General features: G+C 42.8%; 1 long non-coding RNA gene across 1 annotated transcript; it reads right to left on the bottom strand.

The window, feature by feature from the left end:
- Nucleotides 1–926: 926 nt before the first annotated feature.
- Nucleotides 927–10,713, bottom strand: LOC115481046. Its single transcript, XR_003943880.1, has 3 exons — nucleotides 10,703–10,713; nucleotides 9,236–9,238; nucleotides 927–1,006 (listed from the first exon to the last, which is right to left on the bottom strand). It is a non-coding gene; the product is annotated as an uncharacterized LOC115481046 (long non-coding RNA).
- Nucleotides 10,714–10,997: the final 284 nt, after the last annotated feature.

Genomic DNA, 10,997 nt, shown 5'->3' with positions numbered 1-10,997 from the left:
AACTCCTGGCCAGTCATGTCTAGATATTCAATACAAATGCCCAGACATGGTCTGGAATTGAATATCTGGGTCTAATTTCGTTAGCAGTGATCAGCACTTTAAAAAAAACCTCTAACCGCCACTGGCTGAATATTGGAGGGGGGGAGGCGGACAGTTAATGCTTTCCTGCCCATCCAATACCCATGCAAAATGCAGCCATATGAAAAAAGCTAACTTCTTAAACATCTCTTTATTACAGGCAGATAGAGTAAGAGTCCTAAAGCTTTGGGCTGTGAACTGTGCTGGGTGAGATCTCTTTTATACTTTATATTTCAGGCTTTATTATATTCTCCGAGGATTTTCAGCTCAACTGGAAAAAAAAAAACATCTCGCTACACTTCTTTGGAAAGTTGGCAGTTAATGATACTAAAAACGCGCATCCGTTGATGTGATGAATGAAGCAGAATTTATTCCCTGTCCTTAGAGGCATCTATTTTACTGGCAGGGCTCCCTGGGGAATCTTTAACTACAAAACTTTCCCTGCATTAACAGTGACAGGTGTCAAATTTCTGATGTGCAGGTAAAGCCTTGACACATATATTACTGAAGTTGCGTAAATTCTCCCTTGACTTTTCTCAGTGTTTATGAGACGAGGAGTAGCTAAGTAATCAAATCATAGTTATGAAAGAAATTATCCCCTTAATTGTATAACCAGTCTGGCTGGTATTCAAAACTATTTAACTGACCAGGAACCATTCCTGGCCAGTTAAATCGTGTTTTATCGCCTAGCGTCAGCTATTCATCAGGAGATAACTGTTATCTCCACTGAATCTTTGTAGTTAGCAAGCTAGCCGCTAACTGGCTACATGGCATTACACAGCCAGTTAGATGCAAATATTCAGCACCAACCGGCCATGTTTAGCGGTTAAGTTGCTGCGGTCAAATATGAAACTGGATATTCAATGCTGGTCACTGTATTGAATATCTGGTCTGACTGCTGGCATCAGGCAGTCACTGCACAGTCTGACTCTGGCTGAATATCAATGGCATAGTGACTTAATAAGGTGAATTACATTCAGGTACTCTGGATATTTCTCTGTCCCAGGAGGGCTCACAATCTAAGTTTGTACCTGAAGCAATGGAGGATTAAGTGACTTGCCCAAGATCACAAGGAGCAGCAGCGGGATTTGAACCGGCCACCTCTGGATTACAAGACTGGTGCTCTAACCACTAGGTCACTCCTCCACTAGCAATATTCCATCTAGAATCTCAAATAGTAGCAACATTCCAGAATCTCAAAAAGTGGTGACATTCCATGTAGAATCTTCAATAATAGCAACATTCCATATATTTATTTATTTAGATTTTTCTCACACCTTTTTCAGTAGTAGCTCAAGGTGAGTTATATTCAGGTACTCTGGATATTTCTCTGACCCAGGAGAGCTCACAATCTAAGTCTGTACCGGAGGCAATGGAGGGTTAAGTGACTTGCCCAAGATCACAAGGAGCAGCAGTGGGATTTGAACTGGCTACCTCTGGATTGCAAGACTGGTGTTCTAACCACTAGACCACTCCAATCCACTTCAATCCCTTAATGTAAGGGTTATACTGACCACTAAAGGGCCCTTTTACTAAGCTGCATAAGCACCTATGCGCGCAGAACACGCGCCAATTCTGAGTTACTGCTCAGCTACCACGTTGCCCGGGCAGTAATTTCATTTTTGATGCATTTCCGTTATGCATGCTAGCAAATAATGTTTATTTTCTGGTGCATGATGCTACCGGGCAGTAAAAGGCATTTGATGCGTGTAGACCATCACTGCCTAGTTAGCGCATGACACCTTACCACTAAATCAACGGGTGGCAGTACGGTCTCAGATCCAAGATGGACACGAACCAATTTTCATTTTGCCACACATCCATTTTCGTCAACATTTTAAAAAAGGCATTTTTCCAGGTGTGCTGAAAAATGGATCTGCATGGGTCCAAAACGCTTACTCTAGCGCAGGCCATTTTTCAGTGCACCTTAATAAAAGGACCCCTAAGGTTATACAATACTAGCAGTTATGCCCTATGAGCCAGATTCAGTAAATGGTGCCGAAAATTAGACACCAGGAAAAATGTATGCTCAGTGCTATTCTATAAAAGGTGCTCCAGGCTGAACGCTCATTATATCTTTGATTAGCAAACATTGGTAGCAATGTTATTTGAATGTTCTAATTGTGTGCTTATTGGATATTCCATCACTATTATGCTGGCATCGTATTATATCTCTGTTATTTGAATTTCAGTGCTGTTAAATGTGTACATGTTTTATCCTGTTTCAGAGAATGTGGTAAAGGCGGTTAGCTTAGCGGAGTTTTAAAAAGGTTTGGACGGGTTCCTAAAGGAAAAGTCCGTAGACCATTATTAAATGGACTTGGGGAAAATCCACTATTTCTGGGATAAGCAGTATAAAATGTTTTGTACATTTTTGGGATCTTGCCGGGTATTTGTGACCTGGATTGGCCACAGTTGGAAACTGGATGCTGGGCTCGATGGACCTTTGGTCTGTCCCAGTATGGCAATACTTATGTACTTATGGTAGTCCTATTACTAGGTTTCAATTTCATGTTTTCAAGTTTACCTCATTTATTGTATTTATGTTTATACTTGTTCATTTTACTATTGTTATGCTGTTAGCAAAATTGTAAGTTTGATGTTTCTAACTACGGTACACCGCCTTGGGTGAATCACTTCATAAAAACGGTTAATAAATCCCAATAAATATATAAAACTATAAATAACATTTAGCATGTATTCCAGCACCCAACTTTGGTCACGAGGATTTACATCAACTGAAAACTAGTGCAAATCCTTGCATGTAAATTAGGTGCTGATCCCCCGAATTCTATAATATATATGTGTATATAATTCAAATTGTTGCAAATTAGCACCAATAATTGATTGTTAGCACCTAATTATTGGTGCCAATTGGCTTATTACTCAATTAAATTGCATATGCAAATTTTGAGCATCATATATAGAATCTGGGGTTTAGCATGCAACAGCAAGGGGTTGTTTACCTGGGGTGGCACATGGGTGGGATATGGATACGTCAAACAATTACTTGCTTAGGTTATAGAATACTGTCATGTATGCTCCAAAGTGCGGCCCACCCAGTTTTGTGGCCCCCAAAGCACCTCATTGGTGGTGCCTCTCTCTCTCTCTCCCTTTCTCATGGCAGCTGCCTGTCTCTCTATGCCCTCCCTCCCCATCTACCATAGAGCGGTCATTTGCAGCAATTCCTTTAGGTGGCCTGTGCCAATCCTATAGGTTTCCCTCTACCGCATCCCGCCCTCGATGACATCACTTCTTGTTTCTTCACTGATGGGAACACGGTAGAGGGAAGCCTGGAGGACCAATGCAGTTTGTTTACAGGAATTGCTGCTGGCAACGGCTTGGAGGTAGACTGGAGAGAGCTGGGTTTCAGAGAGAGATGGGCAGATGCTGGGAGGGTGGGGGTAGGAAAGAAGGGCAGATGCCAGGCAGGGGGGAAGAAAGATGATGATAGCAGGGGCAGAGGGAAAGGTTTTCAAAAAACTATATATGTATGGGGGTGGGAGTGGGGGTGAGAAGGGCCCACCCAGGTTATCTCGGGGCCCACCCAAAATGGCAGGTCTGGCTACACTCCTGTTTTAGGTGTAAGCGAACACGCCTAAAGGTTGATGCATAAATGCCAGCTTAATCTAGTGTTCTATCACGGAATCTAGGTGCCCAGATGTCATTATAAAATTCACGCTCAGTGCATCTAACTTTTGGCACTCTTTATAGAACTCAATGCAACACAATAATCTCTCTGAAATACTGGCAAAATAGTACTTTAAAGAAACTAACGTTCTGTGAAGTGCATTGAGTTTTAAAAATAGAAAGAGGGAAAAAGCCTCTAAAACCAACTCCAACCCGAATAATTGTTTTCAATAATTAAGGTTGGGAAAAGTCAATAGGTTCCTTCTCATCATTGGCATAAAAAACCCTTAAATTCTTTAATGCAAAATGCTAAAACTTCACAGAAGTGAAAAATTACTTAACTTAGCTTCAACGTCAAAGTGCAGGTAGGAAACAACATGTAAATGATCGGTCCATCACACCAACTTTGGACAGAGTTTTGCTATGAAGTAGCTGTCTCAAGGCGTGGGTGACCTTAAAGAATTATTAAACAAAATAATTAGAGTGCAAAAACCATGTGTGTGCAAAATATAAAATACGTGTATCCAAAATGCAAATTATGAAGTGCAAAAATAAACTAGATCCAAAAAGTCCAGGATTAAAGGATAATTCAAAAAGAAGAACTTGCCAAAAGACTTGAACACGTTCAAACTTCCTGCTATGGGATCACTACCAAAATGGCCACGGCGTTTTTTCTTTATAGATTTGCTGTTCAAAGTCCTGTGATGTCATATCCTGTGACGTTAATCGCAACAAGCGTTGTATGTTGATAGTCTTGCGAAACGTCATTTAATCAACAACATTCAATTCAAACTTTCTTCTAATGATGTAGCTAGGAATAACAATCTGACAAAACAAAATCGAAAAGTCAGAATTGATTGTAAAGATTGGAAAAAAATTGTAGAATCCAAAGGAGATTTTGAAAAGTCCAAAAAATTCAAAGAAAACTTCTCCATTCTAACCTTAAGTTTAATCCTAAAGGTTCCTCCGTCTTTAATACAAAGATCCAAAATTGCTCCCTCTGTAGCAATTTTCTCAGTCTGTTGGGGGAGTCCGCTGGAAAGTGAAACAATCGGGGCTTCAATCCTCAATTGTTTCAAACAAATTTTATGTTCAGAAATACGTCTTCTTAAAGGGTGAGTGGTTTCCCCGACATAAATTTTCAGACGGGGCAAATAATTAAATAAATCACGTGGTCAGATGAGCAGGTGGGTTTTGTGTCACAGGATGGATGAAATGTTCCATAATTTCAAGAGTATTGTGGCACAAAAAACATTGTGAATATTTCGAATGGCTCCCCTTCAATATTGTCCTGGAAGCAGTCTTAGAGATGTCCGACAGACTCATTTTGGTCACTGCCAACAGCGTTATCCATGGATATTCAAAGATGAGACCTGTGCAGGCTCTGGCTTTGACTATCCAGTTATTGTTAAACCGGCTAAGACATAGCCGCTTAAGTTGATATTCATCACTTTAGTGGCCATGGGTTACCACATAAAAATAGGACAGACTTTTATGCGGTAAACCAGGTTGCTTAATTATCAGCACTTAAGTGGCCAAGTGTGACTCCACCCCCAGAATACCCCTAACATAGCTAGCTTTGTGTTTGGCACTAACTGCAGTATTCAGCGGCACTTAGGTGGTTAAATGCCACTGAATATTAGCGGCTAGCTCCACCCAAGCGATTTAACCAGTCAGCGGCTGGCTAATTCGCTTTGAATATTGGACCCATAGATAACACGATCATCTGACTTAGCATAGAAGGTAAAAGAGATCAATCATGAGGAGAGCTAGTTTCCCACACTGTCCAGGGCAAGTTCCAGACCAATACACCAAATGCCTCTCTTATATAGTAACATAATAACATAGTAAATGACAGCAGGTAAAGATCTGTATATGGTCCATCCAGTCTGCCCAACAAGATAAACTCATTAGACATGGTATGCAATACTTTATATGTTTACCCAAGTTTGATTTGTCCTTGCCATTCTCAGGGCACAGACCATAGAAGTCTGTCCAGCAATCTTCTTGTACTAAAAGTTCTGAAGCTAACGTTGAAGCCCCTTAAAATTTACACTCTAGCCCATCCCTATCTATTCAGTCATGATCAGGGCATAGACCGTAGAAGTCTGCCCAGTCTGCCCAGCACTGGTTTTGCCACCCAATCTCTGCTAAGATTCCGTGGATCCATTCTTTGTGTTTATCACATGCTTGTTTGAATTCCATTACCATTTTCATCTCCACCACTTCCCGCAGGAGGGCATTCCACGTATCCACCACCCTTTCCATGAAAAAATACTTCCTGACATTACTCCTGAGTCTGCCTCCTTCAACCTCAATTCATGTCCTCTAGTTCTATCGCCTTCCCATCTCTGGAAAAGGTTTGTTTGCAGATTAATGCCTTTGAAATGTTTGAACATCTGTATCATGTCACCCCTGTTTCTCCTTTCCTTCAAGGTATACATGTTCAGGTCAAGTCTCTCCTTGTACGGTTTGCAACACAAATCCCATACCATTTTTGTAGCTTTTCTTTGCACCGCTTCGTCTTTTTACATCTTTAGCAAGATCCAGCTTCCAAAACTGAACACAACTGAACTCTTCATTGTCAGGGATGCTTTGCTGAGGAGGGTAAGGAGAGTTGGAGGAGGGGAGAATGAGAGTGATCTTTTTTCCAGTGAGGTATATTTTTGGCAGCTCAAAGTTTAGGTACGTGATGGAAAGGATTTGACCAAGATATGAGGATTACAATTTCCATTCTTGTGAAAAGTACATTGGGATCCTTAAAATTCTCTGCTCTGGAGCCTTCTATTTTAACCTGTTACTCAAAAAAAAAACAAAAAACAAATGTTAGCAAATCCAGAAATTACCCACATGGGCTAGTGTTTATGCCTCAGCTCCTTGTTATGAGCTTTATCATTAGATTTTATTAGTCCAGAGTTTTGCATTGTTTCCACATCAGTCGGTTTGTCATTTTGATGAATTTTAACTTGTTATTGCAAATTTTCAATCAACACTTTAAGGAAGAAAACACACAGAGCATCTCAAACAGCTCAATGTATTCCTCTAAATGCATTACTTAGCAGCAGGAAAATGAACCAGGCAGGCTGGTAGGTGTACAATGTTTTATTATTATGTATGTAAATGTTGTTATCTGCTTGGATTCTATAAGAATGCAGAACATAAGGTTTTTACAATAAGCACTATTTGCACAGTGTGCACTCTTTCCTAATAGTGTACACATGTGCAATAGCACTTTTTGCAAATAGTGCGCACTATTATCGACAAAACGAAAGACACAAAATATTATGTTTTTTCTCCTCATTTTCCTTTGTTAATGCCATAGGATATGACCAACATTTCCTATGTCACTGCAAATGGCTCCAAAGACGTGAAATGAACTACCTCCGCAGATCCGAACTGTGAGATACGTAAGCATAGCCATACTGAGCCAGACCAATAGTCCATCTAGCCCTGTATCCTGTTTCCAACAATGGCCAATCCAGGTCACAAGTACCTGGCAGAAACCCAAATAGTAGTAACATTCCAGAATCCCAGAGAGTAGCAACATTCTAGAACCCCAAAGAGTAGCAACATTCCATGTTACAGATCCCAGGGCAAACAGTGGCTTCCCCAATGTCTGTCTCAATAGCAGACTATGGACTTTTCTCTAGATATGCTCATCGCTGTTACCACATCCTCTGGCAACAAGTTCCAGAACTGGTGTAGTGCTGGAACTTGTTGCCGGAGGATGTGTAGTGCTGGCACCTAAATGCAACAGGGATGCATGTAATTTACAGTAGTCTATAAGCCAAGCTCTGCCCCCTTGTAAATACTTACTATGTATATTAAGTAGGTATTTTCAGAATAGCATTTAGGCACCCTGCTAGGCTAGCCCTGATCCCCGAAATTCTATATATCATGCCTTAATTTCCTCATGGAAATTGAAGCATATTCTATAACAACACGTATAACTTAGTTGGTTAACTAGCTAGTCAGCGCTGTCAAGTGAATATTAACAAGCAATTATCAGTGCTAATTGGCATTAATTAAGATTTTTGTGCACATCTCGCTAAGTGTATTCTGTAACCTGGTGCACGTAAATTCCAAGTCACATAATTAAAAATGGAGCGTGGTTATGGATGTGGAATGGGTGGGTCATGGGCAGGGGCGTAGGTACGTGGGGCCACGGGGGCATGAGCCCCCACAGAGTATGCCCTGGCCCCCTCTATATTTGACTCCCCCCCAGCCATCGCCACCCGCCCACCCCCCCGCCCCACCGCCGCATCAGGTACCTTGTCTGCTGGCAGGGGTCCCCAATCCCCACCAGCCGAAAAGTTTTCTTCAGCGCCAGTCGACTCCAGCACCTTCGTTGTGGAATCATCTGTTTCTGACGCCTTCCATCCTGCACCGTGCATGTAGCCCCGTGCAGGACAAAAGGTGTCAGAAACAGATGATCCCACAATGAAGGCGCCGGAGTCGACCGGCGCTGAAGAAAACTCTTCAGCTGGCAGGGATTGGAGATCCCTGCCAGCAAACAAGGTACCTGATGTGGCAGCGGGGTGGGGGACGGGTGGCAATGGCGGGGGGGTTGCGGTTGCAGTCCAAAGTGGTGGGGGAGGTGGTTTGTGGTTGCAGCGGCGGGGGGGGGTCCACAGTGGTGAGGGGGTCGGCGGCGGCAAGGGGGGGGAGGTGGCGGGGGAGGCAGCTAAACAGTGCTCCCCCCACCTCGAGCTCTGTCCCCCCCTCCCGCTGAGGTCTGGCTACACCCCTGGTCATGGGCATTTCTAAAATCTATGTGCATTATTATGGAATACACCTACTCTACGCCTAATATAGGCATCGGGATTTACACCATGTAAAACATGGCCTAAATGGACTAGGCCAAATTTTGTCACATGGAGAGGCGCGCGGCATATTCTGTATATTGCGTGGAAACTTAAGCCTATTCTATAAAATGTAGGCGTACTATAGAGAATACACCTAGGCGTATTTTTTCCACGCAGATTTCTCAGGTGCCATATATAGCCCAATGTGGATCTGCATTTTAAACATTTACATACTTAGCGCATATGTAAATGTGAGTGCCCATATTATAGACTTGCCCTTCACATGTTAAAGCCTGACAAGCAACTGGAAGCAGAAAGCATTTTCCGTGTGTGTGTGCGCGCGCTTTCCTTTATCTCCATTGTTCAAATGACATTGAAGGGCTTATAACAAAAAAAAAAACATGAAAGTACGAGGAAGTGAAGAGGTGTCTAGCTGTGCTATGAAACAAAACTAGTGGCATTAAGCAGGTGCTCCTTCCAGCCACCCCCCCCCCCCCCCCCCACCTCACTGCCTTTACCTCTGGGAACGAGGAGGCTCACTGCTCCCTGATTGTGTTTCTGATTATGAGAATTTTTCTGCTCCTCAGTACATAATTATGGTTGCCGGTGAATAACTGAATGCTGCAGAACGTGCTGAGTGTTTGATTTTAGATGCCGGGGAAGGGGAGGCGAGGTATCCACGCTGAGAGAAGGATGCTGGTTGTATGTTTATGCTGAGTGACTGTCTCTGAAGAAAGCAGTGCCCCGTAGATAAGGAAGGGTGGCCAAGCAGAATCTACCAGATCAGGAATATCTCCATCCAAGGCGATTTTAAAAGCGTCTAGAGAAGCCTGATTCCACTTGCTTTAGAAGCATGCTGAATTATTTCTAGGGAAAGAAACCTCCTCTCTGCACCATTCTCCAGTCCTGCCTATGGCCGTGCACATCTTAAATCTGGCCCTGAGAGTAAGTATCAAACACTATAGACCTGATATTCAAAAAAAAAGCTGAGGGGTTGATTTTCAGCTGGCGGCAGTCAGCATTATTCCTGGATATTCAATGCCAGGCTGTGTCTGGTCACTGGCATTGAATATCCGGGCGTTTGCAGCCAGCTAAAACATAGCCAGTAAAGTGCCATATTCAGCACTTAACTGGCTATGATGAACCACATAAAGATAGGACTGTGTTTCAAGCAGTCATTTATGCAGTTATCTTAGCTGGTTAAGGACTGACTATTGATACTTAACAGGCTAAGTTGCCAATTTAGGTGCCTACTTGGGCCTGGGCCAGGGGCAAGCTTGGAGTTTCTGACTACTCCTTCTGTCCTGTCTTTCAGGATGCAGAATGAATTAATGTGGCAGAGTCACATGCACTGCGCTGCCTTCAGGGTTTGCTTTGGTGATAGGAATCTGGATCCAGAGTAGCAATACACAGTTGCTGGCTGAGAGATCTATGAAGCTTTGAAATGAGCCCTGATGGGAAGACACAGTTGATGACAGCGCTGAAATTACAGAGCCAAGTATATCCCAATTAGGAGAGAGACAAGGGCAGCCAGAAAGTGTGGGTAGAAAAACAATCATTTGCTCGTTAAAATACGCAAAGAATAGATTTGAGTCTCCAAGCTACCTTTTATAAAGAGGGAGGAAGGGACAAAATTGGAAGAGACACACTACGGACACACTTGCCATGGCTGCCACACACCTGTGGAACTGTCCTCACAACTAAGATTCCAACCTACTGGGGCTACAGCATTGACTTGACTTCACTTGCATAGCTTACAGAACACGATAACTTACAGGGTCAATATTCAAAGTGATTAACTGGCCAGAAAAAGCTCCTGGCTGGTTAAATCACTTGTTCTGGGCTAACTGGTCATATTCAGCAGCACTTAGCTAGTTAACCCTGCTGAAAATGTCCAGTTAGCATTCAACGTGAAAGTAGCTATTTTGGGGGCGTTCCAGGAGGAGAGCCAGCTCTTGGCCAGTTAGGTGCCAGCATTCAGAGCTTAACTGGCCAAGGTAACTGCTTACAAGTCAGTCCTATCTTTATGTGGTTCTCCATAGCCAGTTAAGCTCTAAATACCACACTTAACCGGCTATATTTTCGCTGGCTCCATATCACCAGAATTTCAATGCCGGAGCCCAGAGATGGTCCAGCATTGAATTTCCAAACATAACGCCAATGTTTTGGCGCAGAACGCTGATTGCCACCAGCTGAATATTGAGCCCTACATGCGTATCTCCACTATTTAGGGTGAACATTTACTTCAACTCTATGGTTGGTGTAAGTTGTTTTGCACCATTAGTAACTTACTTCATAAAAAATTGTTCATTGGTTTAGTTGGGGGTTTTTATGACCGATGATAGAAACTGTGAACTGTAGTTTGGATGCCGTGACATGACATTATTAGGCATCTGCAAGGGTACCACAGTCATCTGCGGTCTTTTCCCCCATCCGTCCTTCATGGTGTTAGATTCTACTGAGGTTATTCCTCACTCTACCCTG

Source organism: Microcaecilia unicolor, chromosome 11 (assembly GCF_901765095.1).
Source record: "Microcaecilia unicolor chromosome 11, aMicUni1.1, whole genome shotgun sequence".
Classification (NCBI taxonomy): domain Eukaryota; kingdom Metazoa; phylum Chordata; class Amphibia; order Gymnophiona; family Siphonopidae; genus Microcaecilia; species Microcaecilia unicolor.
Note: the sequence above shows the minus strand (reverse complement) of the source record. Positions and strands in the feature narration are given on the sequence as shown.